General features: G+C 50.0%; 1 long non-coding RNA gene across 1 annotated transcript; it reads right to left on the bottom strand.

Annotated features, from left to right (window-relative positions):
* Positions 1 to 296: 296 nt before the first annotated feature.
* Positions 297 to 4,316, bottom strand: LOC134170922 (uncharacterized). The gene is made up of 2 exons (XR_009967412.1): positions 3,724 to 4,316; positions 297 to 1,880 (listed from the first exon to the last, which is right to left on the bottom strand). It is a non-coding gene; the product is annotated as an uncharacterized LOC134170922 (long non-coding RNA).
* Between the last annotated feature and the right edge of the window lie 2,017 nt (positions 4,317 to 6,333).

Here is a 6,333-nt window from a genome sequence, read left to right as displayed (position 1 = left end):
CCCCTGCTTCACCTCCATCCTGCAGCGCACAGAGCAAGCTGGGTTATGGCTTACCCATGGAATCTGTGCCAGACCCCCTTGTGCCCATGAGCTCCGTGTAAAACCAAAGCTTTCCTTTACTATCCCTATGGCTCAGTCTCCAAGGCACATGGATAAAGGAACCATCAATTGCAGCCAGTCACTTCCTGCTGTCTCAACAGTGTTCTCTAATAAAGTGTCTTTTATAGCAACAGAGGTTTGGTGGTTGAATAATATTTATATGGTCAATATCAGGAAAACCTTAAAGAACTAACAAGCAAGACAACAGCGAGCTCCATTCACTTCATGGAACCTCCCTGCGTTCCTCCTGTTGACATGGGCTTTGGTTTTGTATTTAGCATTGAAAGTCCCCAATAAGGACTCACCAGAGCAGTGGTTAGCTCACTGCCCATCAGCAGCCACTGTATTTTATATGTTCAGTTCTATATAACATGGAGAAAACAGGAAATGTAGGCAGCAAGACTGGGCTTTTCATTCGATGGGATGAGCTTCTGCTGAGCTGGCACAGGAGATGCCCAGGTAACACTGATCATCTCCACACAGGACACGTTGGCCACGCTCTCACCACCGTGCTGGTGAGCAGAGCAAGGTGATGCTCTCAGTACCTGCAGCTCTCCTAGAGCACGCTGCCCTCATCCTGCTGGAAATCCTATTCTCACCCATGGAAGCAAGTCCAATCTCAGCCTGCTTTGTCATAACCCAAGCCTAAAAAGCCTCCGACTCCCTGCCAGTCACCCAACATAACTGACACTGATCAGCACAACGGGTTCTGAAGAGGCTGACCGGAGTGACAAACGTCTCATCGCAGCCCCCAGGTGCTGAGTGCGTTTAGAAAACACTCGAGGACAAAACTCTGGGCTCTGCCTCAGTGCAATTCCTAAAGGAGCTCAGACAATTGAGCTGGCAAGAGCCATGAGGAGTCACTGCAACACGGACACAGTGCTCAGCGGCTCTCATTAGGGAAGCACTTCAGCAACGTGATCGCCTGAGGGACCAGGGCATTAGCAAGGAGTTAGGAACAAGCTGCACGTTGGAGATGTTTCCCACTTCAGTGAGTTACTTCGGATCCCAGTCTGGATACTGGCAGAGCAGAAGCTGCCTTCCTTCATCCGCTTCATTTGCTGCCTGGAGAAGCAGGCAGCGATCAGCTCCACTGCCATCTCCTGGCTCATCCTCCTCCCGCGGCTCCTCCGCAGGGCTCTCCTCAACAGAAAGGACACAGATTAAACTGCAGCTGCCTGGGGAACGATTTCTCTGCGGGATGGGAAAGCCAAGAGCTCCGGCAGCACCACAAGGTACCACGGGTTACACTGGTTTAAACTAAACTGGATTTCTCTTCTGTGTCAATCTACCATCAGTTTTGGGCAGAGCAGGCATAGCTGGATTACTGTCAGCAGCGAAAACACATCTAAACCGAGTTAATTACAATCCATGAGTCACTGCATAGTAAAATCCAGTTGTTTTCTGGTAGTAGCTTCAGTACCCACAGAACCCCAGCCAACTTTTCAGGCCAAGCAGGAATTTTCCTATGAATTAAGAACTCTAAAGACACGGTTTCTGTAAGAACCCAAACCCTGAGTCCAGGTAAAGCAGCATATTCTGACCTGCTCCCTGTTTCCTTGGTGATGGCTGATGAATCATTTTCCATTACCGCACGGAATGGACAGTTAGGGAACGTGCCTCCTTGGTGCTCTCCTTCTGCCCCTGGGATCTGGGCCAGTGGGCAGCTAAAGGCAAATCCAAGCTCGCTGGCCACATAGGATGCATTTCCTTGCAGCACCCTGCAGGAGCTGCGCTGTGGAAGGGAGGTGCAGGGATCCTGCTGGGATCACGGGAGCTGCCTAAGAATCAGAGCACAGTTAAGAAAGCCTAGGTCCCGTTCAAGACCTTTGGACTGGGACCTAAGGCTTAGCAGAAAGCTGATACCTTCATGCTTGGGCTGCTTGGAAGGAATCATTTTTCAGTCTGAACTAATTTTATGGATCATTATCCGAGGCCTCTCCAGCTGAAACTCTATGTCCTGTTCCCTGCTTTGCTCAAGCGATCACAAACACACTGTGAGCTGAGCAAGACTTCCCCGTTGTTATTTTATTGTGTCCCCAGCTTTTTGCCCGTAGGTAAGCAAAATGCAACCACAAAGAGGCAACCGATTGTGATCTCCTTTATGATTACAGCCACCATCCATGCCTGAAAAACCTTAGAGAGGAAATGATGCAGAAGAGCTAAGAACCGAAAGGGGAAATGGTGATCCTGGGCTGGGGACAGTTGTCTGGGTCAGAAATAGCAGAGCACTGGTGCCCACTGTCACTCACTGGCATCGTGGCAGGCAGGTTCCACATCTGCACAACAGGGTTATTGACTCGCCTGACAGCCACACACTACATTTACTCAGCCTGGCTGCTCAAGTGACCACCACCGCGAGCCCTCAAGCAGCAAAGGTCTCTTTACAACCCTTCCTCCCAGTCTGACTCAAAGCTGATTGAGAAAGCTGGCTTCCTGCTAAAGGTGTGAAGCGATTCTCGCAGCCTGCGAGGTCCGGATGAAAGCACACCAGGATTTTATAGGGCGAGGACACAAACACCCCTTCACTTCAGTGCCTGCACTGAGTTCCTGGGGAAGAAGTAACTCGAATAGGCTGGAGTCCTGGTGGGAAAGCAAAACTGGAAACGGTTCTGTAATGTGCTGCAAGCTCTCAGCTCGGTGCATGGCTGCAGGGGTACCGTGCAGCTGCAAATGCAGCACCGATCTGAACGAATACAGCACCGATCTGAACGAATACAGCACCGATCTGAACGAATACAGCACCGATCTGAACGAATACAGCACCGATCTGAACGAATACAGCACCGATCTGAACGAATACAGCACCGATCTGAACGGATACAGCACCGATCTGAACGAATACAGCACCGATCTGAACGGATACAGCACCGATCTGAAGGAATACACCACCAATGTGAACGATTACACCACCAATCTGAAGGAATACACCACCAATGTGAACGATTACACCACCAATGTGAACGATTACACCACCAATGTGAACGATTACACCACCAATGTGAACGATTACACCACCAATGTGAACGAATACACCACCAATGTGAACGAATACACCACCAATGTGAACGAATACACCACCAATGTGAACGATTACACCACCAATCTGAAGGAATACACCACCAATCTGAACAATTACACCACCAATCTGAATGAATACACCACCAATCTGAAGGAATACACTACCAATGTGAAGGAATACACCACCAATGTGAACGATTACACCACCAATCTGAAGGAATACACCACCAATCTGAACGAATACACCACCAATCTGAATGAATACATCACCAATCTGAAGGAATACACCACCAATGTGAACGAATACACCACCAACCTGAATGAATACACCACCAATGTGAACGATTACACCACCAATCTGAAGGAATACACCACCAACGTGAACGAATACACCACCGATCTGAATGAATACATCACCACACAGCCTTTAACTCCCATACGTGCAGTGCACGGCAGCAGCACACGAGTGGCTGAGGACAAAGTTGTGTCCCGCTATCAGCTGCCCCTTGGTTATTGTTCTCAGACTGCAGGCAGGCAGAGCTAAAGGTGAAACTGCAACCGGAGCTTGTAAAGAGGAAGAGCACTTGGCCACAACACACTCACCTTTGCTCAGGTCAAATGAGCAACAGGGACCGATCCCCACTGGCTTTTCTGTGCAGGGTTACTGGTGATGAGGGCTTCCAGCAGTTTGGCTGCTGCAGGTCTGTGCTGCAGCTTCCTCCTGACTTTAAATCCCTTCACTTCTTGCTACTATCATATCAGCTCTCATTAGGAACCAAAAGGCATTAAGAGGGGTTCAGAAAGGCAATTTCAGTTCCCTACGCGCCCATCCTTCCCCCTTCCTCCCATGCGTTACACAACTTCTCATGTAGGGAGAAATCCTTGCTATGCATTTCTGAGAAACAAGCCTTGTTATGACTTTCATATGGAGCAACCACTCATTTCACAACCTTCCCATGGCACTCAAGAAGCTTCGCTAATGAGTTATTGCTGCATTAAACAGACCAAACCCAACAAACCAACCAACCCACCAAAACAGCCCCAAACAAACACAAACCCCAATCTGTCCACAACTGATCGGTTCAGTGCTGTACCAGAAAAGTCAATCCCACTTCCCTGAAAGGGATGGGGCATTTCCCCACCAGCTGTTAAGGCAAGACCCTACCTGGTCAATATACAGAATCCCAGCCTGGTTTGGGTTGTGAAGGGACCTTAAAGCTCATCCAGCTCCAACCCCTGCCACGGGCAGGGACCCCTTCCACTGGAGCAGCTTGCTCCAAGCCCCTGTGTCCAACCTGGCCTTGAACACTGCCAGGGATGGGGCAGCCACAGCTTCTCTGGGCACCCTGTGCCAGCGCCTCAGCACCCTCCCAGGGAAGAGCTTCTGCCTCACAGCTCAGCTCAGTCTCCCCTCTGGCAGGTTAAAGCCATTCCCCTTGGCCTGTCCCTACAGGCCCTTGTCCCAAGCCCCTCTCCAGCTTTCCTGCAGCCCCTTCAGGCACTGGAGCTGCTCTCAGGTCTCCCCTTAAGGAGCCTTCTCTTCTCCAGGCTGACCCAGCCCAGCTCTCTCAGCCTGGCTCCACAGAAGTCACAAGGCTTCAGTGGCCCTTTGGGACACCAGACACCTCATTCAGGAATTCCATGTATTCCCATGGAAAGCCATCAACTCATCAGGGCTATTACAGATTCCTCCTCTGTGCAGAAACAAGATCCAAAACAACTGAGGGGATGCTAGTGCTGCTGTGTAGGCCCGTTAGAAGAAACAGGAATGACCCTGGGCACAGTTCTCCAAGGGGAAGATAATAATTAATAGAGCCCTTCCACAGGGGCCTTGTGGCCTGGTTCCACACTGTGCCCAGGGCCCGGGCAGGCTCTTCAGGAGAAGGAATCCAACCCAAAGCTGCATTTCCTTTTGGGTGGAAAGTTCCACATCAGTTCTCAGTTCCAAACCATGCGTTACAAAGTTCTGATGCGCAGCAAAGAGCCTGGGAGCATGGAGAATGAAGGTTACCAATGCACGCACGTACCACACACACCCACTGCAGGCTGACTCAGAGCGATCAGGGAGACAAAGGTGACAGAAGTGTTTAGCAAACATCCAGAGCAGCTGTGTTCTTGGGGAGCCTCCTTTGGCTACATGCTCGTGTACCCGAGCGCGCGGTACAGAGATGCCCTGCCTTGCAAAACACATCCACTCTGCACATACATGCAGGCCATGACTCAGGACACAGGCAGCCATTCTCAATATTCCAAGACATTACATCAGAAGGTATTTGCCAATGCCAATCTGTAAAGGCAGGAATAGAGCAAGAAAGGAATAAATAAAGTCAATAAAATGTAGGGGCCATACACGCCAATTTAAAAGCAACCCAAACCTCCACCCCAAACCACTACAGCCCAGCCCGATCTTTACCCCACGCTCATGCAACAGAGAACGTGGCCTTGGCCACAAAACACACTGGTTATTGCTGAGATCAGAGGGAGCCCCTGTGAGCCACGACCACTGCTCAGGCATTAAAACAAACTGGAACAGGTTAAGGCAGGCAGAAACTATCCTGCTGGGTCAGAAAGCAGCCATGAAGTTCATGCAGTTCTCAGTCCTTGGTCGGAGTTAGGTCAGAGGCTGAAAACCTGCAAATTTCCTTGTTGCTGCCAGGGTAAAATTCTTACTGAGGACACATGTGGAGCCAAAAGAGGACTTTTCTCCTAGCATCCATAGGAGATGCAAAGGCTTGCCTTTATTTAAGGATGGTGTTAATTCTTCTGCCACGTCTCCAAGTCTTGGAAGTGCTCAAGGCCAGGTTGGACAGGGCTTGGAGAAACTTCTGCTTAGATCTAACCTGAACTTCCCCTGTCACCCCTTGTCCTGTCGTTACAGTCCCTGCTGAAGAGGTGCAGTTGGCATCATTCATCTTTGCTCTTCTTGAAGGAAGTGTTTTAACACCACAAAGCAACCCCATTAACTACTCAATACGGACAAGCTGATACAAACCATCACACTTGGTTTGTGAGCAGGAGCAGAAAGTCATGAACACACCGGAACAGGCTCCATAGCGCTGCACAAACTGCAGGAGCTGTGCAGAGCAATGCACACCTAAGCAGAAGCCACAGCAAATCTCATCCTTGAATTTCCTCTGCCTTTCGGAACGCCCGTTTTCCTTTTCCTGCTGGAATATGGACTTTCTCAGCTATCACACTGCAACGCTTTTAGCC

Source organism: Pezoporus occidentalis, unplaced genomic scaffold (assembly GCF_034315485.1).
Source record: "Pezoporus occidentalis ecotype Australia unplaced genomic scaffold, CSIRO_AGI_Poc_V1 ctg394, whole genome shotgun sequence".
In the NCBI taxonomy this organism is placed as follows: domain Eukaryota; kingdom Metazoa; phylum Chordata; class Aves; order Psittaciformes; family Psittacidae; genus Pezoporus; species Pezoporus occidentalis.
Note: the sequence above shows the minus strand (reverse complement) of the source record. Positions and strands in the feature narration are given on the sequence as shown.